This window comes from Bombina bombina, chromosome 1 (assembly GCF_027579735.1).
Source record: "Bombina bombina isolate aBomBom1 chromosome 1, aBomBom1.pri, whole genome shotgun sequence".
NCBI classification, from domain to species: Eukaryota; Metazoa; Chordata; class Amphibia; order Anura; family Bombinatoridae; genus Bombina; species Bombina bombina.
In genome coordinates this window covers 467,740,028-467,765,052 of record NC_069499.1, presented here as the reverse complement: position 1 = coordinate 467,765,052, position 25,025 = coordinate 467,740,028, and the positions used below count along the sequence as shown (strand labels likewise).

General features: G+C 37.1%; 1 long non-coding RNA gene across 2 annotated transcripts in view; it reads right to left on the bottom strand.

Moving 5' to 3' along the window:
• Positions 1-265: 265 nt before the first annotated feature.
• LOC128645471 (uncharacterized) overlaps positions 266-25,025 on the bottom strand; it is a 207,162-nt gene continuing 182,402 nt past the window's right edge. For both annotated transcript variants that reach the window (XR_008400118.1, XR_008400117.1), the window contains exons 2-3: positions 473-675; positions 266-381 (exon numbers count right to left, since the gene is read on the bottom strand). This is a non-coding gene — a long non-coding RNA (uncharacterized LOC128645471). The remainder of the gene's footprint in view (positions 382-472; positions 676-25,025) is intronic.

Sequence of the window (25,025 nt, the reverse complement as noted above, 5' to 3'; positions counted from 1 at the left end):
GATGACTAATGATGCTGATATATTTTTATTTAGGTCTTTATATAGTAATTTAAATTCAGCCTATTCAGCATGGCCTTAATTGTATTAGATTTAAAATACATGTTGACACGTACATTAGCCTATATTCAATAAACCCTGCAGTGTGTATGAGCAAACCGCTCAAGTCCTTATTGAGTTTGTGGTCTACTATAACCTTAAAAGACCATAGAGTAGAAATGCATAATCAACAAATGTGTAATAAAAAGACAATGCAATAACACTTAGGCCTGGTTATCAATGCATTGTCAGACCCACAAGGTCTGAACCTCTCTGTTCCGAAGAGTGGAGATGCGTCTCCCATAGGAAATAATAAGGATCAAAACTTCAGCAAAAGTCCGCCCACTAACAAAACACAATAAATAAGCAAGTCAACACAACATTAAATGAAACAGCAGCAAACAACAGCAAGATACAACAAATTTGTTTTACTCACCATCCAAAGTCTTCCTGAGAATTAGGGTGATGGCTCTACGGCAACAACTCCTCCATGGCGGCGGCATGTCCAGTGGTCTTCCTTGGTGGCGGCACTAGATCCTCCATGGAGCCGGCAGCTACGGTGGGTACTCCATGGAGCCGGTGGCTCTGGTGGTCCTCCTCGGTGGAGTTTTTCATTGACAGGAGCGATGTGGATTACATCTGATAAACACAATTCATATGGTGAGTAATAAATATTTGTTGTTTCTTGCTTTTGTTTACTGCTGTTTTGTTTGATGTTTTTTTTAATTTGTGCTTATTTATTGTGTGTTGTTAGTTGTGTTGGTACATGTTTATTGTTGTATATTGATTGTGTTGTTACTTGTTTATTGTTGTGTATTGGCTGTTTTAGTACCTGTTTATTGTGTATTGTTGGTTGTGTTGTTACTTGTTTATTGTTGTGCTTTTTTGTGTACTTTGTGCTTATTTATTGTTGTGTACTTTTGACTAATGGTTTATTTACTTTGTTGTGTTTAACTGTTGTGTGTTTTTTGTTGTTTTTATTTTGAGCTCTTTTATATTTGTTTTCTATAGAGGGGTTGGGTTGTTATGTTACTTAAGTGTACTGGGCTTAGGTTGCAGTGGGGGTTATGTTGCTTTATAGGTTAATAGTGCTGAGGGGTTAGGTTGCAGTGAGTGTTATGGCACTTTAGGGGTTAATAGTATAGGGCTGTGTAGGGGTGTTTATTGATTTGGTCTTTTATATTAAAAGAATAAGGAATAAATTAATGTATTAAAGCTTTTAATTAATACACTCTTTCTTTATTCTTTTAATTTATGCAGGATGCCATTGGTTTATTCAGTTGTGCACCGAATGCACAAAATAGGGAATATACATGTATGATATGTGTAAAAGGGATCATTTACATTGCATCTTCAATGTAGGTAGTGATTCTGCTTGGAAAATATCCCCAGCATCACCACCCACTGAGATGTAAAATAAAATGCTTCTCAGTGAGACTGTCTTCAAACACTGATTTCAGCTGTTTTGACTATTTCACAGGCAATCTTGTTCCCGGGTCAGATCCCTTTTGAATATATTGCCACATTATGGATGTTTTGATCATCAGAGCCGTATTGTGAACTTCAAATAGGTATTCGATTTTTTTCTAACAAATTTCAAAATTACTTTCATTTTTCCTACCTGATGTATCATGTGACCCCCGTCAGCCAATCACTAAATGCATATATGTATATATTGTATCAGTAGGAGCTGGGGCCTTAGGAAAAGTGTATATGAAAAGATTGAGTACATTTTCATAATGGAAGTAAACTGGAAAGTTTTAAAAAATTACAAAAGTCTAAAATAAATCATGAAAGTTAAATGTTGACTTTCTAGAAAAAAGTACCTAAGTCCAAAGTCAGGACTCAGGAGGAGCTGTTACCTCTGCCTGTTAAAAGTAACATTGTCAAAGTAATGTATTTTCTATAATAGGCAAGTAATTAAATACGTAATCTACCATTATTCCTCAATAATACCCTTAGGTTTTTTATTGTTTTTTTTATTTTAACAAGATTTTTTTTCTTTACATTTATATACTATAAAGTTCCAGTAATTCAAATAGTGACACAAATTACATAATCTAATCTCACAGATAATATTGAAAAAATAGTTTTAATGAATACACCGAGGCCCATTTATCAAGCTCCGAATTGAGTTTGAGGGCCCGTGTTTCTGGCGAGCCTGCAGGTCTAAAGACTGCTGCCCCATAAACCTGTCCGTCTGCTCTAAGCAGGTGGACAGAGATCGCCCCTATTCAACCCGATCGAGTACGATCGGGTTGATTGACACCTCCCTGTTGAAGGCCGATTGGCCGCAAATCTGCAGGAGGCGGCGTTCCATCAGCAGCTCACAAGAGCTGCTGGTTCAATGCTGAATACGGAGAGCGTATTGCTCTCTGCATTCAGCGAGGTCTGTCGGACCTGATCTGCAGTGTTGGATCAGGTCCAACAGACCTTTGATAAATAGGCCTCTAAGAGTAGTGGTGTATTCATCTTCTTTAATAAATCACAGAAACAGTCCTGTCCAGGCCCTCATTGTTTTCTGTGAGTAACAAGCTCCCTTTAGAATATAGGACAATACAATTTACATCAAATTAAATATGTATTATGGAATGATATCAAAACACTGTACATTTGTAATATTAGGCAATATGATTTACACTGATTGTAATATAAATTAATGCATGATTTTTTAGTCTTTTTATTTTCTAATTATTTTTTTTTCTTATATACTAATAAACTGTAAGTATTATATAATGTATAAGAAGAAAATGAAATCAAACAAATCTGAATAGACTTCTCTTAAATATATATTTTACACCATGTAATTTCTCTAAATTCTGCAAGATTATTACATGGTCACAAACATAACGATTACGAATTGCTTTATTGGAGGAAAATGTTGATGATTTAAATGTACTGGGAAACATATGGTTCTCTCTCTACAGTAAAGACTACAGCTGGCAATCAGAAAAGAGAGAACTTGGTGTTGAAATACAGCTGCTGTGACCAGCCTCACAGGCAGAACAGAATAAGGGTTGCTGGTAAAAACAGGAAAATGTCTTCAGTAGTTGTGAATCAAGGTTCTTGTTTGTGTGTTGTTGGGGGGGGGGGGTATCCTGGGTTGTATATTAGTCCAAACCTTTGTGCCCTAAAACGCCTTGTCTTGTGTGTGTATTGACAAGCTTTGATTTAGTATTGTTTTATTTATTGAAAAATGATGTTGAGCAAATTAGAGAAAAGTATTTACTGATCATACTTCATGTAGCTTTCTTAAAATAATGTGTTTTAGTGTACAAATTATGTACTAAACCGGGTGCGTAAACAACGCAAAAATATTAGTGATATTGCACTTTCCATAGCGCTGCCATAACAAGTTACTGAAAAACTTTCTTGTGTTGTGCGGTATGGTGCGTTAAGCTCCACAAAACCCAAGGCCTGACTTTACATGCTCATGCACGCTTTCCCCCATAGACATCAATGGAGAGAAAGTGATAGAAAAAAAATGAACACTTGCGATCGCGTAATGGCGATCGCTTTAATGCATTCCACATTGATGTCTATAGGGAAAAGAAAGTTTATTATAAATCTCACACCCTAACATAAAGCCCTAGTCTAAATACCCCTAATCCACCGCCCCCGACATTGCAGACACTAAATAAACTTATTAATCCCTAATCTTCTGCACAACCGCATCGCTAACACCTAAATAAACCTTTTAACCCCTAAACCGCCACCCCCAACAATAAATAAACCTATTAACCCCTAAACCGCTGGCCACCCACCTCGATAATACTAAACAAAACCTATTAACCCCTAAACCGTCGCACCCCCACATTGCAAAGCACTAAATTAAACTATTAACCCCTAAACCACTGGCCTCCCACATCGCAAATAACTAAATTAAACTATTAACCCCTAAACCTAACACCCCCCTAACTTTAAATTAAATTTACAATATAACTATCTTAAAATAAATAAAAACCTGTGAAATAAAAAAAACTAAGATTAAACTATAAATAAACCTAACATAACTATTTTAATAAAATAAAATAAACTACAAATAAAAACAAAAACAAATTACAAGATTTAAATAACCTAACACTACGAAAAATTAAATCTAACATTACCACAAAAAAAAACACTAAAATTATGAAAAATAAAAAAACACTAACGCCTAGATTTAGAGTTTTGTCGGTAAAAAGCCGCGTAGCTAACGCTGCTTTTTTTGCCAATGCACCCTTTCAACAATGCTGGTATTTAGAGTTGTCTGAGGGGCTGCGTTAGGCTCAAAAAAGGGAGCGTTGAGCCTAACTTAGCTCCACTTCAACCCTCAATGCCAGCGTTGCTTACGGTAGAGGTAAGCTGGCAAAACGTGCTCATGCACGATATCCCCATAGGAAACAATGGGGCATTTTGGGCTGAAAAAAACCTAACACCTGCAAAAAAGCAGCGTTCAGCTCCTAACGCAGCCCCATTGTTTCCTATGGGGAAACACTTTCTAAGTCTGCACATAACACCCTAACATGTACCCCGAGTCTAAACACCCCTAACCTTACACTTATTAACCTCTAATCTGCCTCCCCCGCTATAGCTGATACCAGCATTATACTATTAACCCCTAATCTGCCGCTCCGTAAAATTAATAATTTACATACAATAAGCTAAAATAAAATACAATTAAATAAACTATACTATAATACAAAAAACAAACAAACACTAAATTACAAAAAAATAAAAAGAATTAAAACCAGTTTAAACTAATTACACCTAATCTAAGCCCCCTAATAAAATAAAAAAGCCCCCCAAAATAAAAAATTCCCTACCCTATTCTAAAATACAAAAGTAATCAACTCTAAAGGGGCTTTTTGCGGGGCCTTGCCCCAAAGTAATCAGCTCTTTTACCTGAAAAGAAAAATACAATACCCCCCCCAACATTACAACCCACCACCCACATACCCCTACTCTAACCCACCCAAACCCCCTTAAATAAAACTATCACTAACCCCCTGAAGATCATCCTACCTTGAGTCGTCTTCACCCAGCCGAGCCGAATTCTTCATCCAAGGTGGGCAGAGGAGGTCCTTGATCTGGTAGAAGTCTTCATCCAAGCGGCAAAGAAGAGGTCCTCCATCCGGTAGAAGTGTTCATCCAGGCGGCATCTTCAATCTTCATCCATCCGGAGCGGAGCCATCTTCAACGGAGCCGACGCAGAGCCATCGTATTGAACTCGCATTCTTTTGGCTGTTCCGATCAGTCAATAGAATGCGAGTTCAATACGATTGTCTGATTGGATCAGAAATCGGATTGAACTTCAATCTGATTGGCTGATTGCATCAGCCAATCAGATTTTTTTCTACCTTAATTCCAATTGGCTGATACAATTCTATCAGCCAATCAGAATTGAAGGGACGCCATCTTCGATGACGTCCCTTAAAGGAACCTTCATTCGTCGTTAGTCCGTCGGTTGAAGAGGATGGCTCCGCGTCGGCTCCATTGAAGATAGCTCCCCTCCGGATGGATGAAGATTGAAGACGCCGCCTGGATGAACACTTCTACCGGATGGAGGACCTCTTCTTTGCCGCTTGGATGAAGACTTCTACCGGATCAAGGACCTCCTCTGCGCACCTTGGATGAAGAATTTGGCTCGGCTGGGTGAAGACGACTCAAGGTAGGATGATCTTCAGGGGGTTAGCGATAGGTTTATTTAAGGGGGTTTGGGTGGGTTAGAGTAGGGGTATGTGGGTGGTGGGTTGTAATGTTGGGGGGGTATTGTATTTTTCTTTTCAGGTAAAAGAGCTGATTACTTTGGGGAAAGGCCCCGCAAAAAGCCCTTTTAAGGGATGGTAAAAGAGCTGATTACTTTTGTATTTTAGAATAGGGTAGGGAATTTTTTATTTTGGGGGCTTTTTTATTTTATTAGGGGGCTTAGATTAGGTGTAATTAGTTTGAACTGCTTGTAATTCTTTTTTATTTTTTGTAATTTAGTGTTTGTTTTTTTGTATTATAGTATATTTATTTAATTGTATTTTATTTTAGCTAATTGTATGTAATTTATTTAATTAATTTAATTTAATGATAGTGTAGTGTTAGGTGTATTTGTAACTTAGGTTAGGATTTATTTTACAGGTACTTTTGTATTTATTTTAACTAGGTAGCTATTAAATAGTTATTAACTATTTAATAGCTATTGTATCTAGTTAAAATAAATACAAAGTGGCCTGTAAAATAAATATAAATCCTAAAATAGCTACAATGTAATTATTAGTTATATTGTAGCTATATTACGGTTTATTTGATAGGTAAGTATTTAGTTTTAAATAGGATTAATTTAGTTAATTTTAGGAATATTATTTTGTTTAATTTAAATTATATTTATGTTAGGGGGGTGTTAGGGTTAGAGTTAGGTTTAGGGGTTAATAAATGTATTATAGTAGCGGCGACGGTGCGGGCGGGAGATTAGGGGTTAATAATTGTAGGTAGGTGGCGGCGATGTTAGGGAGGGCAGATTAGGGGTTAATACTATTTATTATAGTGTTTGTGAGGCGGGAGTGTGGCGGTTTAGGGGTTAATACATTTATTATAGTGGCGGCGAGGTCGGGTTGGCAGATTAGGGGTTAATAAGTGTAGTTAGGTAGCGGCGACGTTGGGGGGGGGCAGATTAGGGGTTAATAAATATAATAAAGGGGTCGGCGATGTTAGGGGCAGCAGATTAGGGGTTCATAGGGATAATGTAGGTGGCGGCGGTGTCCGGTCGGCAGATTAGGGGTTAAAAATTTTTATTAGAGTGGCGGCGATGTGGGGGGGGGGCTCGGTTTTGGGGTACATAGGTAGTTTATGGGTGTTAGTGTACTTTAGAGCACAGTAGTTAAGAGCTTTATATTCCGGAGTTAGCCCATAAAGCTCTTAACTACTGACTTTTTTTGGCATTAGGAGTCTTGTCGGTAGAGGGTCTACCGCTCACTTCTCCCAAGACTCCAAATACCAGTGTTAGGCAGATCCCATTGAAAAGATAGGATACGCAATTGGCGTAAGGGGATCTGCGGTACCCTGGAATCGCAGTAGGGAAGTGAGCGGTAGACCCTCTCCTGCCTGACTCTAAATACCAGCAGGCGATTGCAAAAAATAATAAAAGAAATTATCCAAAATATTAAAAATTACACCTAATCTAATAGCCCTATGAAAACAAAAAAGCCCCCCCCCTCAAATAAAAACACCCCGTAACCTAACAATAAACTACCAATAGCCTTTAAAAGGGCCTTTTGTAGGGCATTGCCCTATGGAAAACAGCTCTTTTACATTAAAAATTTACAAAGTCCCCCCTAACAGTAATAAAACCCCCCCACCCAACCAACCCCCCCAAAATAAAAAAGCTAAGTCTAAAAAAAACTAAGCTACCAATTGCCCCTAAAGGGACATTTGTATGGGCATTGCCCTTAAAAGTGCATTCAGCTCTTTTACTGTCCATTAAAATAAAAAAGCCCTAATCAAAAAAAAAAAAAAACACCCCAAAAAAAAAAACTAATACTAACCCAGGAAATCTACTCACAGTTCCTGAAGTCCTGACATTCATCTTCATCCAGGCGGCGTCTCTTCTACCAGATCAAGGGCCTCCTCTGCCCACCTTGGATGAAGAATTCGTCTTCATCCATCGTGGGGGCATCTTCTATCTGAGCTGTGGCGGCGAGGAGCGGAGCTGTCTAGGACCGGCGGGGACATCCAGCGCAGAATGCTGCACATTGAAGCTTGAATGCAGATACCCCTTTTATATTTGAGTAATGTTGCATTCCTATTGGCTGAAAAATCAAATCAGCCAATAGGATGAGAGATGTTAAAATTCTATTGGCTGTTACAGGCTAAAATGCTAGCAGTATAGCTATATCGGCGTGACTTGTATTATGGGAGACCTGCCATTCCACGCGCAATGGCCAATTTTTCAGCGGTATAGCCATACCACACTATACCGCAAAACTTGTAATCTAGGTCATAGCCATTCTTAATACTTTTTCATATGGAAATCCAATTATATTATAAACATTTTTATTTCTTTCAAACATCATAGCACTGATTTTCTTAATGTTCAAGTACTAAACTCAACTATTTGTTTATTTATTTATTTACTTTTAAATAATGTCTGATTTGACAAGTTGGGGTCAAAATGTTATTTTTATTCTTAAATGTACATGGTTTTGAAAATAGTAAATTAAAGTCCCGTAATTATAAAGCATTAGATTTTTTTAAAACTATTAATTGAAAAGGTATTACTTATATTATGTGTATACACAATTATATTTTTAAAGGGTAGTTACGAATTAAAAATAAGTCTATAGACTACTTTTTGTTTGGTTGAGCAGTCTTATATTTGAAACATTATTTTGTTTAGACATTTGAAAAGAAAAAGGAATGTTAGACATCTGTTCTATCCACCAGTTGAGCTAAAGGCGATAAACCATTTGTCCTTCTATTTTAACACTCAAACCTCATCATTTCCCCTGGGACTGTATAAACAAGCCTCAGGGAATCAAATGTATTGGTGGATGGTGAAGAAAATACTTTATGTGATTTCTTAGATGTTCTCAGAATAAATAAAAAGGTTGTTTGGATGATTGTGTAATTAGTAAATGGATTACTTGAATGGGCTTTTTGGAAATGGTTAGATAAATGAGGTATAAGCTTGAATGAAATTTTAGATGTATTTTAAATTGAAAATTATGAATTTGAAATTGGAATTGAGTGCCTAAAGGATTTTTTGAGATGTACTTGGAATTGATGTGTGATAGCTTGAAGTTATTGTCGGGCTTGTACTTTAAAATGTTAAGGGAGGTAGTTGCATATGTCACATTTTAGAAATGCACTGGTATAATCTTGGTATTGCATCCACTGGTGAAGTAATGAAAGTGGCTAGACCACAATATTAGGTAAACTGTATCTGGAGCAGCAAATGCAGCGGTCAATGGAAGTCACATGATGCTGGATATTAGGTGGCCAAAGTATGATGATGTATGTGAAGCAGCAATTATAGTATATTGGTTCTATGGAAGCTTCTTTCTTGCATTGTAGTCCTTTGTAGTTAACTCCTGCAAAGGGCTCGTCCACCACACACTGAGGATTCAGTGCAAGGCCCCACTTTTATATTGGGGTACCATTGCATTAATATTTGCTGAAAAATTCAAATCAGCCAATAGGAATGAGAGCTTCTTAAATCCTATTGGCTGTTCATATCAGCCAATAGGATTTAAGCAGCTCTCATTCCAATTGGCTGATTCAAATTTTTCCGCCAATAGGAATGCAATGGTACCCCAATAAAAGGGGTACCTTGCATTGAGTCCTCAGTGTGCGGCAGACAATCGAATGAAGAGGACCTCCACCTCCATGCATCCACCGACCCCTCCGCCTCTGCAGGGATAAAGAAGATAGAAGATGCCGGTCCCGTGATGGATGAAGATGCTTCGCCGCTGGGATGAAGATCTTTTTTGGGTTTTTTAGGGTGTTTTTTTTTATAGATTAGGGCTTTTTTATTTTAATGGGTCGAAAAAGAATTTTAAGGGCAGTAAAAAAGCTGAATGACCTTTTAAGGACAATGCCCATACAAAAGCCCTTTTCAGGGCAATGGGTAGATTTTGTTAGTTTTTTTTTATTTTGTGGGGTGGGTGTTGTAATGTTAGGGGGTGTAATGTTTAAACTTTTAAAGCTGGTAACTTTAGGGCAATGCCCTACAAAAGGCCCTTTTAAGGGCTATTGGTAGTTTATTATAGATTAGGGATTTTTATTTTGGGGTGCTTTTTTGTTTTTGTTTCTTTAAACGGGGTATTAGAATAGGAATAATTGTATTATTTTGGATAATTTGTTTGTTATTTTTTGTAATGGTAGTATTTTTAATTTTTGTAATTTTAGTGTTTATTATTTTTTGTAATTGTAGTTTTAATTATTTTTGTAATGTTAGGTTTTTTATTTTTGTAATGTTAGGTTCTAGTCATTTAAGCTTAGGTTTTATTTTTATTTCACAGGTAAGTTTGTATTTATTTTAACTAGGTGGTTAGTAAATAGTTATATTGTAGCTAGCTTAGGTTTTATTTTTATTTCACAGGTAAGTTTGTATTTGTAAGTAAGGTAGTTAGTTGATAATTGTAACTTTAATTTAGGTCTATTTTAATTATGTTAAAGTTAGGGAGTGTTAGGTTTAGGGGTTAATATATATAATATACAAAGGTTTCATGCAAGAAACAAAGTCCGAGTAGACCTTTATAAAAAAGGTTAATAAGCAGTACAGGTATAAAACTTTAGACGACTCGAAAACAGCCATTGCTGCATCATTGGATAAGTCCAAGTAAACAGGCCAGTGCCTGTAATATATCATGCAGTTAGCTGTAAATCCCAAATAGGAGCACAGTGCTTATATTGGTAATCCAAATACAATGCCTAAAATGCCAATATGGCACATTAAGCCAGTCACTTGCAACACCCCTTCCTCATCTGATATGACCTGCTTGTAATTGACAACTTCTGTAGGCGATCCTGGTCTGACGATGAAGCCCTCCAGTCATGGCTGCAGGAAATGTTCTCAGGCAGGTTCAGGCTCCTTCCGTCAGAATGGGCGTGTCTCCTCACTCTTTGGCTCCCAGAACCGCATAAACTTCTATTAGATCCAAAAGAACTGCAAACATGATTTCAGTCAAAAGCTAGATAGCTCAGTTTATTTGGAAGTTCCAAACACTCAGCCAGCCGGATGTCTTGAAGATGGACCCGCTCCGCGCCGGATAGATGAAGATAGAAGATGCCGTCTAGATGAAGACTTCTGGCCAATTCGATGAGGACTTCTACCCACTTGGATGAGGACTTCGCCGGCTGGATGAGGATGGATGTCCGGTCTTCTAAAACTGTAAGTGGATCGTCGGGGGTTAGTGTTAGGATTTTTAAGGTTTTTTTGGGTGGGTTTTATTTTTAGATTAGGGTTTGGGCAATGTAAAATAGCTAAATGCCCTTTTAAGAGCAATGCCCATCCAAATGCCCTTTTCAGGGCAATGGTTAGCTTAGGTTATTTTAGATAGTTTTTTTTATTTGGGGGGTTTGGTTGTGTGGGTGATGGGTTTTACTGTTGGGGGGTTGTTTGTATTTTTTTACAGATAAAAGCTGATCTCTTTGGGGTAATTCCCAGCAAAAAGCCCTTTTAAGGGCCATTGGCATTTTAGTGTAGGCTACGGGTTTTTTTTATTTCGGGGGGGTTATTTTGATAGGGCTATTAGATTAGGAGTAATTCATTTTTATTTTTGATCATTTCTTTTTTTATTTTGTGTAATTTAGTCTTTATTTTTTTTGTAATTTAAATAATTGTATTTTATTAATTTAATTTATTTAATTTTATTGTAATGTTAGGTGTTAGTGTAACTCGGGTTATGTTTTATTTTACAGGTAAATTTGTATTTATTTTAACTAGGTAGTTAGTAAATAGTTAATATCTATTTACTAACTAGTTTACCTAGTTAAAATAAATACAAACTTACCTGTGAAATAAAAATAACACATAAGCTAACTACAATGTAACTATTAGTTATTTTGAAGCTAGCTTAGGGTTTATTTTCCAGGTAAGTATTTAGTTATAAGTAATAATAGTAAGTTTTATTTAGATTTATTTTAATTATATTTAAGTAAGGAGGTGTTAGGGTTACGCTAGGGTTAGGCTTAAGTTTAGGGGTTAATAGGTTTATTATAGTGGCGGTGTGGGCGGACGGCAGATTAGGGGTTAAAAATATTTAAATAGTGTTTGCGATGTGAGAGGGCAGCGGTTTAGGGGTTAATAGGTTTATTATAGAGGCGACGATGTCAAGAAGCGGCGGAATAGGGGTTAAAACATTTTTAAGTGGCGGCGATGTCCGGTACAGCAGATTAGGGATTAATAATTTTATTATAGTGTTTGCGATGGAGGAGGGCCTCGGTTTAGGGGTTAATAGGTAGTTTATGGGTGTTAGTGTACTTTTTAACAGTTTAGTTATGAGTTTTATGCTACAGCTTTGTCGCCCCTAATGTCTCCACCACCTACATAAATTTATTAACCCCTAATCTGCCGCCCCCAACGTTGCCACCACCTACCTACACTTATTAACCCCTAATCTGCTGCCCCCAATGCTGTTGACACCTATATAAATTAATTAACCCCTAATCTGCCGCTCAAATGTCGCCGCCGCCACCGCTATAATAAATTTATTAACCCCTAAACCTCTGGCCTCCCACATCACTAACACTAAATAAATATATTAACCCCTAACGTAACCCTAAGTCTAACCCTAACACTAACGTAACCCTAACACCCCCTAACTTTAATATAAATAAAATAATTCTTAATAAAACTTTCTAATATACTATTAATAACTAAATTATTCCTATTTAAAACTAAACACATACTTACCTGTAAAATAAAACCTAAGCTAGCTACAATATAACATAAGTTACATTATAGCTATCTTAGGTTTTATTTTTATTTCACAGCTAAGTTTGTATTTATTTTAACTAGGTAGAATAGTAAGTAAATAGTTATTAACACTTTAAATGGCGGTACGAATCTTGTCGGTATAGGGTGTACCGGTCACTTTTTGGCCTCCCAGGCAAAACTTGTAATATCGGCGCTATGGGAGTCCCATTGAAAAAGGACTTTTTTAAAATTGCGGTGCTGACTTTGCGTGACGGCCAAAAAAGTGTGCTGTACACCTATACCTTCAAGACTTGTAATAGTGGCGTTAGGGAAAAAGCAGCGTTATGAAGCATAAAGCTGCTTTTCACTCATAACGCCAAACTCATAATCTAGCTGTCTATTATTAATAGCATGGAACTATGGGTAAAAAATACATTTAGAAATATTTGATTATTATTAAATATCTTTTTCCTTTATGTACACATTGTTTTTACCCTAGTTTTACTTTACTTTGTTTTATTTATTGTATTTATTTAAATATTCCTTTGATCATTAGTTTTTTTCATTTGATCTATTGCTTTTCTTTAAATAGTAATCATAATTTGTATGTTCTTTTTCAAAATTCATTTAAAGATTGAACATATTTGTTATCATGTTTTAGTCTTTCTGTACTTATGAGACAATGTAATAATCTTTATGTTTACATTGAGGCCCATTTATCCGAACGGAGCTTGAGGGCATGTGTTTCTGGCGAGTCTTCAGATTCGCCAGAAACACAAGTTATGGAGCAGCGTTCTAAAGACCGCTGCTCCATAACCCTGTCCACCTGCTCTGATGAGGCGGACAGGAATCGCCACAATTCAACCCAATCGAGTACGATCGGATTGATTGACACCTCCCGCGTCTGCAGGGGGCGGTGTTGCACCAGCAGTTCTTGTGAGCTGCTGGTGCAATGCTGAATACGGAGAGGGTATTGCTCTCCGCATTCAGCGATGTCTGTCAGACCTGATCCTCACTGTCGGATAAGGTCCAACAGACATTTGATAATTCGGACTCTCTATATATGTTTTCTCTAGAGAGTATACTTTAGATGAATTATTCTGCATAGTTAAAGCTTATAGTTTATCACTGTTAACATCACATGTTTGTAGACTTCTAAATTGACAGGAGGAGAGTTACATATCCGCCCATTGAACACAGTTAAGTATGATGAAATACATTACTATTGGTTGACACTGTACTTTGTAGTGATTGGCTGATGATGAGTACTTAAGCCCTCCTGTCAATAGAATCATTAGCCTCTGATGAAGTGCATGTGCACATGCGCAAAACGCATCAGGTGTTGTCTCACTGTCTACCTACCATAGTTTTGAACTTCCAAATAAACTGAGCTATCTAGCTTTTGACTGAAATCGTGTTTGCTGTTCTTTTGGATCTATTAGGGGTCAATATAGTTTAATTTAGCTAGTTGCGATGTGGGGGTCGGAGGTTTAGGAGTTAATAGGTTTATTTAGTTTTGGCGATGTGGGGGTACGGTGCTTTAGAGGTTAATAGGTTTAGTTAGTGTTGGCAATGTGGGAGTGCGGCGGTTTATGGGTTAATAGGTTTAGTTAGTGTTGGTGATGTGGGGGGTGGAGGTTTAGGGGTTAATAGCTTTATTTAGTGTCAGTGATGTGGGGGCACAGTGGTTTAGGGGTTAATAGCTTTATTTAGTGTTTTATTAAGTGTTGTTAATGTCGGGGAACGGCGCTTTAGAGGTAAATAGGTTTTGTTAGTGTTGGCGATGTGGGAGTATGGTGGTTTATGGGTTAATAGGTTTAGTTAGTGTTGGTGCTGTGGAGGGGCGGTTTAGGGGTTAATAGCTTTATTTAGTGTCAGTGGTGTGGGGGTACGGTGTTTAGGAGTTAATATCTTTATTTAGTGTTGGCGATGGGGGGAACGGCGGTTTAGAGGTTAATAGCTTTAGTTAGTGTTGGCGATGTGGGGGTACGGCGGTTTAGGGGTTTATAGCTTTATTTAGTGTCAGCAATGTGGGTGACGACGGCAGTTTTAAATCATTTTGTTGACGATTTAAGTGTTGACGATGTCGGGGAACGCGCTTTAGAGGTAAATAGGTTTAGTTAGTGTTGGCGATGTGGGAGTATGGCGGTTTATGGGTTAATAGGTTTAGTTAGTGTTGGTGATGTGGGGGCAGCGGTTTAGGGGTAATAGCTTTATTTAGTGTTGGCGATGTTGGGGAGCGGCGGTTTAGGGGTTAATAGGTTTATTTAGTGTCGTGATGGGGGAGCGGCGGTTTATACGTTAATATCTTTAGTTAGTGTTGGCGATGTGGGGGTACGGTGGTTTAGGGGTTAATAGCTTTATTTAGTGTCAGGGATGTGGTTGACGGTGGCAGTTTTAAATCATTTTTGTTTTTCGGCAATTGGCGGCATATTAGTTATGTTAAGTTAAATCGTTTTTTCGAATCCTTTCATTTTTTTGGATCCATTCTTTATTCATATGCATTATTCTATTCTAAACTTTAGAATAGAATAATGAATATGAATAAAGAATGGATTAAAAATAATGAACGGATCCGAAAAAATTATTTAACTTAACATAACTAATTTTCTGAAACAAATTTTTTTTTAACTTAACTAAATTATTTATTTAACTAATGAAAACGAAACAACGTTTTTAGCGTTGCACATGTCTAGCATAGATATTTATTGTACCAAAATACCATCAGATATATATAGCAATATATATTTATGAATAAATAGAACATATTCTTCTATGTGAAGAACAATGGAATGTGAAACATTCATATATTCTTGTCAGTTTTTTATTTGCGATAAGGTTTTGTGCGCAAGTTGTTGTTTTTTTCAGTTTTATCTCCATTGACTTCCATAGGGGAATACGTGAGTGTGCACGCCATATTCTAAGTTTGGATTTTTGCACTTGTTGGGTAATGTGAGAGCGAAAACTGTTTACTTTTAACTCATTATAAAAGTGCAACTCGACAAGCGCAAAAAGCTTACTTCTAGTGCAGTAAACGCTTGAGCGGGAGCGTTAAATAACACTCCACTCATAATCTAGCCCTTTGTTGGTTAAAGAAATACAGCGTAGAAGCCAGCACCAGTGGCTAATCAGTAAAAATGTACCCTTCAGTCTATCAGAAAATAAAATAAGAAGCGTATTTTAAAAGCTGTGGTCTAAGAAATAACCTGTTTACCTAATAGATAACCAAGAATAGATGACTGATTCAGGTATAATATACTACAGTGCCATCCACTAATATTGGCACCCTTGGTAAATATGAGCAAAGAAGGCTGTAAAAAATAGTCTTTATCGTTATTAAATCAAACAATTGCAAACACAACACAGGTTTATCCAAAAAAACAATAATCTTTGTTAAATATAAGTATAAATATATTCCCATTGATATTTTCCCTTTTTTAGCACACCTGGGTGACTAGGAACAGTAAACTGTTTCACATGGGTATAATATTAGGTAACAAATATGCCAAATTCCCTTGTCATTCATCACAAAGGGTAAGACCAAGGAATATAGCTGTGATGTGCGGCAAAAGGTTGTTGAGCTTCACAAAATGGGAAGCAGCTATAAAAAAATAGCAAAAGCATTGAAAATGCCCATTTCTACCATCAGGGCAATAATTAAGAAGTTCCAGTCAACTGGTAATGTTATGAATTAACATAGAAGTTTATATTGTCTCAACTCACTGTGGCCAAAATATCTCCAAGGATCACAGCTGGAGAATTGCAGAAGTTAGTTGCGTCTTGGGGTCAGAAAGTCTCCAAATCTACAATCCGACGTCACCTACATCACCACAAGTTGTTTGGAAGGGTTTCAATGAAAAAGCATCTATTCTTATAAAAAAAACAATGTGTACAAGAGAAAGTGGTCTGAAAGCTTCCTATAGGATAATCAAAGCTAATACCTGGAAATTCACATAAATCTCTTAAATGTGAATGAAACAAAATATGTATAATGGGGATAGGTTGACGCTAAGTAGCGTATATAAAGGGAGGTGAGAAAAGACTTGCAAAAAAGGTGAGGTTTCTTCTGCTGTGCACAATGAAGACAAGAAAAAAAGTACCTTAACTTCGACTGAATGACCCGTCCCCAAGTTAATACCGGTCACGTGACGATGTAGCCAACTAGAATGGCTTTTTCACGGACTCACAGTGCAGGCAATCCTTTGTTGTGGAGATGGAAACTTTGTTTCAAAGGTAGAATCCACAGTCCTGCATTGGAGCGAGCGCCACAACAAGCTATTCCACAGAGCAATAGCTATCATCCAGCCCATTGGTATATCCGAAGTGAAAGATTTAAAACAAGTGCTAGTGGGTATAGGAATATATGGAGCGCCACAACAGGAATTATGCATGATATAAACACTCATTTAGCACAAAGTGAAAGAAAGCATCTGTTCAGCTTCTATGTTTCCACCACATACACCCGAGTAAATGAATAGGTAAGCAACAAGGTCTTCGCTGTGCACAGCAGAAGAAACCTTACCTTTTTTGCAAGTCTTTTCTTACCTCCCTTCATATACGCTACATAGCGTATATTCACATTATTCACATTATAGCCTTTGCTAACATTGTGTAATATACCCTGGCGGTGCTGGACTAACACTGCTGGAAATTTCCAAGGACTCTAAGTTGCTATTACCTGTTACAAAGTTTTTTCCAATCGTTACACATATATAATACAGTCTTGTTTTTACTGTTTTGTTTTTACTATTTTTTATTGTCATTTCAAGCTAGACGTAATACTCTTTACTTATGCTTAGTGGATAATATTGTATGTTTTTATATTTGTTTTATGCGCATTAGTTTAATGTCGGCATCTTACACTCATCTCTTATAGATTGTCATCTGTATTGTATTTGCTCAGCAGTATAGCCTGCTTCCTTTTCAGAGACATTTTTTCATATATTTTTTACACATTTCTTGTATTACTACTTCTTTTATTAAATAGTGTCTTTTTAGTAGCGCTTCTCCCTATCCCCACTATACATAATCCAAAAACCAACTCAAGCATCTTCAGTTTGCCAGACACTAATGGAACTTCAAATGGGATCTGGTTCTATAATTAGATTAAATAAAAATAGAGCTTTTTGGCAATAAACACCAGAGGTGGGTTTGGCGCACACAGAGAGGTAGACATATAGAAAAGTACCTCATGCCTACGGTTAAATATGGTGATGGCTCTTTAATGTTTTGGTGTTGTTTTCTGCCAGAGGACCTGGACATTTTGTAGGAATACATAGCATCATGGACTCTATCAAATATCAACAAGTATTAAATGAGCACCTGACTGCCTCTGCCAGATGGGCCGTCGCAGGACAATAATCTACTAACTCAAGGCCCTGTCATGGCCATCCCAGTCCCCTGACTTGAATACCATAGAAAATCTGTATGGTGAACTGAAGAGGAGAGTCCACCATCGTCGATCTTGAAATCTGGAGAGATTATTTATGGATGAATGGTCTCAGATCGGTTGCCATGTATTCTCCAACCGCATCAGGCCCTTCTCAGTCAAATACCTTAAAATATGCAATATCATTTTTAAACAATTTTAATGTTCTTTATGGGTTTTTAATATAATTGAAAAGAACGTGAAATTCAAGATACAGATATATATATGTATACAGTTTTTATATTTAAAAATAAAAATAACATTTTCTTCTAGTGATGAAAGTAAGAATTTTTAAGTATTTCTAACATACCTTCGACCTCAGCACAGTTAATCTAGCGCACCCTTGGTTTAGCGATTGAGCAAAAAAAAAGAAAAAGGCTTATTTAGCTTGACCAATAGAATAACATTGGGAAAGGTAGTTGGTGCGATCGCAATATCCGATATGTTAGCGCAACTGAGTCTTTGGCTCACTTGCTAAATTTTTACATTCAACTCGTAATACCCTGAGCACAGTGAGTGCTCAAGATAGATACAAATGTATCACTCCACTTGTAATCTAGGCTAATATGTTTTTATTAAATTTAGCCCATGACTTGTTACACAGGGATTTAGCACTTTTTTTCAGGGGCCTCACAGACCATGAAGATTTCATTGCATCTGGCCTATTGTTTCAAATGAATTGAGAAAGTTGTACCATCTGTTACTTTTGAGTTTCAAAAACATTGTGCTTGGTATTTATAGATATACATTAGGGGCCCCATGTATTAAAAGGCAGGTGGACAGCTTCTCTACTTGCGCACTCACAGGAACAAATAACCAGCTCATTACTATTGTTAGCCTGTTCTGTGGTGATTTACCAGCTGGGTGCAGCTTCTTTTAGCCCAGTAATGCTTTTCACAGAGTAGAACTTTCCTGTAGTATATCAGTCTGATCCCGCCTATTACAGTCAGTCCAGCGCCGAAATACCAGGCAATTCCTCTCTGAACAAGGAACACAGCAACCCCAGACGATCGTTTCGGCCTTCATTATAATGCATAGTTGGGATGGGTGCAACAATAGAAAGAACACGTTAAAAGATGTTTTTTGGACTTTTAAGACATCTTAAACACATGATATATTTCCTACTTTCTGCATAGTAAAAGTCTTCCAATAAGTTTAACATCAGATTACTTGCATGTGAAATAATAGGCTACAAATTCAGATTATTAGCAGTTATGCAATAAATATTAATCTCATAACCTGTGCTAGTATCCATTTGCAAAGGTAGAATTCAGTCAAAAATAACTAAAAAAAAAAACAGCACTTAGATGCCTCTTGATATAATTGCCAGCAAATTTAATTCCCCTTATTTATCATTCTAAAATTTGTTAAAAAAAATTGGCTAGTTCAGCTGTATAAATTCTCCTACTCGGTCTGCGTTCACCTAGGCCAGTGATGGCAAACTTTGGTACTCCAGATGTTTCAGCACTACATTTCCCATGATGCTTGACTGTACTTCAGAGTGCCTAAACATCATGGTAAATGTAATTCGGAAACATCTAGAGTGCCAAGGTTCGTCATCACTGACCTAGGCGCATAGGAGCGCCAAAAAAAGAGTTAAATTAGATCACTGCAGTTGTATGTTCTATTTTATACCTTGTTAAATTGACTAGTAACTCATTTATCATTTTTTGCACCTAGAGCGGACTTAAAGTTCTCCATCTATTGTATTCAGTAAAGTTCTATAAATACCATGGAGAACAGGAATAGAAAGAAAAAAAGAAATCCTGGAGCTGCTGCACAATGTTGTGGAGATAACATTGTGCAGTACCTACTCTGCAGTAAAGAATATAAGACAAAAATATGAGACTTTATGATATATATATATAAATGGGGTTTTTTAACATTATCTTATGTTCTGTGAAAAAGACAGTATTTTTTTATTTATTTTTTAAAAAAAGGAATATTTGTAAAATAAATATATGGCATCCTATTTTATTGAAACATTTTTACAGTTTATAAATATACATTTTAGTACTTTAGGGTATTTTAGTGAACACGAACTAACAAGAGAATTTGCTTATTTTCAGTGATTGATTAAGCACGTATACTAATTCGACAGGAGAACATTATCATTATATCGCCTAAATTTGCCTATGGAAAGTGCAAAAAAAACATAATTTATGTAAGAACTTACCTGATAAATTAATTTCTTTCATATTAGCAAGAGTCCATGAGCTAGTGACGTATGGGATATACATTCCTACCAGGAGGGGCAAAGTTTCCCAAACCTCAAAATGCCTATAAATACACCCCTCACCACACCCACAATTCAGTTTAACGAATAGCCAAGAAGTGGGGTGATAAGAAAAAAGTGCGAAAGCATATAAAATAAGGAATTGGAATAATTGTGCTTTATACAAAAAAATCATAACCACCACAAAAAAGGGCGGGCCTCATGGACTCTTGCTAATATGAAAGAAATTAATTTATCAGGTAAGTTCTTACATAAATTATGTTTTCTTTCATGTAATTAGCAAGAGTCCATGAGCTAGTGACGTATGGGATAATGATTACCCAAGATGTGGATCTTTCCACGCAAGAGTAACTAGAGAGGGAGGGATAAAATAAAGACAGCCAATTCCTGCTGAAAATAATCCACACCCAAAATAAAGTTTAATGAAAAACATAAGCAGAAGATTCAAACTGAAACCGCTGCCTGAAGTACTTTTCTACCAAAAACTGCTTCAGAAAAAGAAAATACATCAAAATGGTAGAATTTAGTAAAAGTATGCAAAGAGGACCAAGTTGCTGCTTTGCAAATCTGATCAACCGAAGCCTCATTCCTAAACGCCCAGGAAGTAGAAACTGACCTAGTAGAATGAGCTGTAATCCTTTGAGGCGGAGTTTTACCCGACTCAACATAGGCAAGATGAATTAAAGATTTCAACCAAGATGCCAAAGAAATGGCAGAAGCTTTCTGGCCTTTTCTAGAACCGGAAAAGATAACAAATAAACTAGAAGTCTTTCGGAAAGACTTAGTAGCTTCAACATAATATTTTAAAGCTCTAACAACATCCAAAGAATGCAACGATTTCTCCTTAGAATTCTTAGGATTAGGACATAATGAAGGAACCACAATTTCTCTACTAATGTTGTTGGAATTCACAACTTTAGGTAAAAATTCAAAAGAAGTTCGCAACACCGCCTTATCCTGATGAAAAATCAGAAAAGGAGACTCACAAGAAAGAGCAGATAGTTCAGAGACTCTTCTGGCAGAAGAGATCGCCAAAAGGAACAAAACTTTCCAAGAAAGTAATTTAATGTCCAAAGAATGCATAGGTTCAAACGGAGGAGCTTGAAGAGCCCCCAGAACCAAATTCAAATTCCAAGGAGGAGAAATTGACTTAATGACAGGTTTTATACGAACCAAAGCTTGTACAAAACAATGAATATCAGGAAGATTAGCAATCTTTCTGTGAAAAAGAACAGAAAGAGCAGAGATTTGTCCTTTCAAAGAACTTGCGGATAAACCTTTATCTAAACCATCCTGAAGAAACTGTAAAATTCTCGGAATTCTAAAAGAATGCCAAGAAAAATGATGAGAAAGACACCAAGAAATATAAGTCTTCCAGACTCTATAATATATCTCTCTGGATACAGATTTACGAGCCTGTAACATAGTATTAATCACAGAGTCAGAGAAACCTCTTTGACCAAGAATCAAGCGTTCAATCTCCATACCTTTAAATTTAAGGATTTGAGATCCTGATGGAAAAAAGGACCTTGCGACAGAAGGTCTGGTCGTAGCGGAAGAGTCCACGGATGGCAAGAGGCCATCCGGACAAGATCCGCATACCAAAACCTGTGAGGCCATGCCGGAGCTACCAGCAGAACAAACGAGCATTCCTTCAGAATCTTGGAGATTACTCTTGGAAGAAGAACTAGAGGCGGAAAGATATAGGCAGGATGATACTTCCAAGGAAGTGATAATGCATCCACTGCTTCCGCCTGAGGATCCCGGGATCTGGACAGATACCTGGGAAGTTTCTTGTTTAGATGAGACGCCATCAGATCTATCTCTGGAAGCTCCCACATTTGAACAATCTGAAGAAATACCTCTGGGTGAAGAGACCATTCGCCCGGATGCAACATTTGGCGACTGAGATAATACGCTTCCCAATTGTCTATACCTGGGATATGAACCGCAGAGATTAGACAGGAGCTGGATTCCGCCCAAACCAAAATTTGAGATACTTCTTTCATAGCCAGAGGACTGTGAGTCCCTCCTTGATGATTGATGTATGCCACAGTTGTGACATTGTCTGTCTGAAAACAAATGAACGATTCTCTCTTTAGAAGAGGCCAAGACTGAAGAGCTCTGAAAATTGCACGGAGTTCCAAAATATTGATCGGTAATCTCACCTCCTGAGATTCCCAAACTCCTTGTGCCGTCAGAGATCCCCACACAGCTCCCCAACCTGTGAGACTTGCATCTGTTGAAATTACAGTCCAGGTCGGAAGCACAAAAGAAGCCCCCTGAATTAAACGATGGTGATCTGTCCACCACGTTAGAGAGTGTCGTACAATCGGTTTTAAAGATATTAATTGAGATATCTTTGTGTAATCCTTGCACCATTGATTCAGCATACAGAGCTGAAGAGGTCGCTTGTGAAAACGAGCAAAGGGGATCGCGTCCGATGCAGCAGTCATAAGACCTAGAATTTCCATGCATAAGGCTACCGAAGGGAATGATTGTGACTGAAGGTTTCGACAAGCTGAAATCAATTTTAGACGTCTCTTGTCTGTTAAAGACAGAGTCATGGACACTGAATCTATCTGGAAACCCAGAAAGGTTACCCTTGTCTGAGGAATTAATGAACTTTTTGGTGAATTGATCCTCCAACCATGATATTGAAGAAACAACACAAGTCGATTCGTATGAGATTCTGCTAAATGTAAAGACTGAGCAAGTACCAAGATATCGTCCAAATAAGGAAATACCACAATACCCTGTTCTCTGATTACAGACAGAAGGGCACCGAGAACCTTTGTAAAAATTCTTGGAGCTGTAGCTAGGCCAAACGGCAGAGCCACAAACTGGTAATGCTTGTCCAGAAAAGAGAATCTCAGGAACTGATAATGATTTGGATGAATCGGAATATGCAGATATGCACCCTGTAAATCTATTGTGGACATATAATGCCCTTGCTGAACAAAAGGCAAGATAGTCCTTACAGTTACCATTTTGAACGTTGGTATCCTTACATAACGATTCAATATTTTTAGATCCAGAACTGGTCTGAAGGAATTCTCCTTCTTTGGTACAATGAAGAGATTTGAATAAAACCCCATCCCCTGTTCCAGAACTGGAACTGGCATAATTACTCCAGCCAACTCTAGATCTGAAACACAATTCAGAAATGCTTGAGCTTTCACTGGATTTACTGGGACACGGGAAAGAAAAAATCTCTTTGCAGGAGGTCTCATCTTGAAACCAATTCTGTACCCTTCTGAAACAATGTTCTGAATCCAAAGATTGTGAACAGAATTGATCCAAATTTCTTTGAAAAAACGTAACCTGCCCCCTACCAGCTGAGCTGGAATGAGGGCCGCACCTTCATGTGGACTTAGAAGCTGGCTTTGCCTTTCTAGAAGGCTTGGATTTATTCCAGACTGGAGATGGTTTCCAAACTGAAACTGCTCCTGAGGATGAAGGATCAGGCTTTTGTTCTTTGTTGAAACGAAAGGAACGAAAACGATTATTAGCCCTGTTTATACCCTTAGATTTTTTATCCTGTGGTAAAAAAGTTCCTTTCCCACCAGTAACAGTTGAGATAATAGAATCCAACTGAGAACCAAATAATTTGTTACCCTGGAAAGAAATGGAAAGTAGAGTTGATTTAGAAGCCATATCAGCATTCCAAGTTTTAAGCCATAAAGCTCTTCTAGCTAAAATAGCTAGAGACATAAACCTGACATCAACTCTGATAATATCAAAAATGGCATCACAGATAAAATTATTAGCATGTTGAAGAAGAATAATAATATTATGAGAATCATGATCTGTTACTTGTTGCGCTAAAGTTTCCAACCAAAAAGTTGAAGCTGCAGCAACATCAGCCAATGATATAGCAGGTCTAAGAAGATTACCTGAACACAGATAAGCTTTTGTTAGAAAGGATTCAATTTTCCTATCTAAAGGATCCTTAAACGAAGTACCATCTGACGTAGGAATAGTAGTACGTTTAGCAAGGGTAGAAATAGCCCCATCAACCTTAGGGATCTTGTCCCAAAATTCTAATCTATCAGACGGCACAGGATATAATTGCTTAAAACGTTTAGAAGGAGTAAATGAATTACCCAATTTATCCCATTCTCTGGAAATTACTTCAGAAATAGCATTAGGAACAGGAAAAACTTCTGGAATAACCACAGGAGATTTAAAGACCTTATCTAAACGTTTAGAATTAGTATCAAGAGGACCAGAATCCTCTATTTCTAAAGCAATTAGTACTTCTTTAAGTAAAGAACGAATAAATTCCATTTTAAATAAATATGAAGATTTATCAGCATCAATCTCTGAGACAGAATCCTCTGAACCAGAAGAGTCATCAGAATCAGAATGATGATGTTCATTTAAAAATTCATCTGTAGAGAGAGAAGTTTTTTTAAAAATTTTTTTATGTTTACTAGAAGGAGAAATAACAGACATAGCCTTCTTGATGGATTCAGAAACAAAATCTCTTATGTTATCAGGAACATTCTGCACCTTAGATGTTGAAGGAACTGCAACAGGCAATGGTACATTACTAAAGGAAATATTATCTGCATTAACAAGTTTGTCATGACAATTAATACAAACAACAGCCGGAGGAATAGCTACCAAAAGTTTACAGCAGATACACTTAGCTTTGGTAGTTCCAGCACTAGACAGCGATTTTCCTGAAGTATCTTCTGACTCGGATGCAACGTGAGACATCTTGCAATATGTAAGAGAAAAAACAACATATAAAGCAAAATTGATCAAATTCCTTAAATGACAGTTTCAGGAATGGGAAAAAATGCCAATAAACAAGCTTCTAGCAACCAGAAGCAAAGAAAAAATGAGACTGAAATAATGTGGAGACAAAAGCGACGCCCATATTTTTTAGCGCCAAATAAGACGCCCACATTATTTGGCGCCTAAATGCTTTT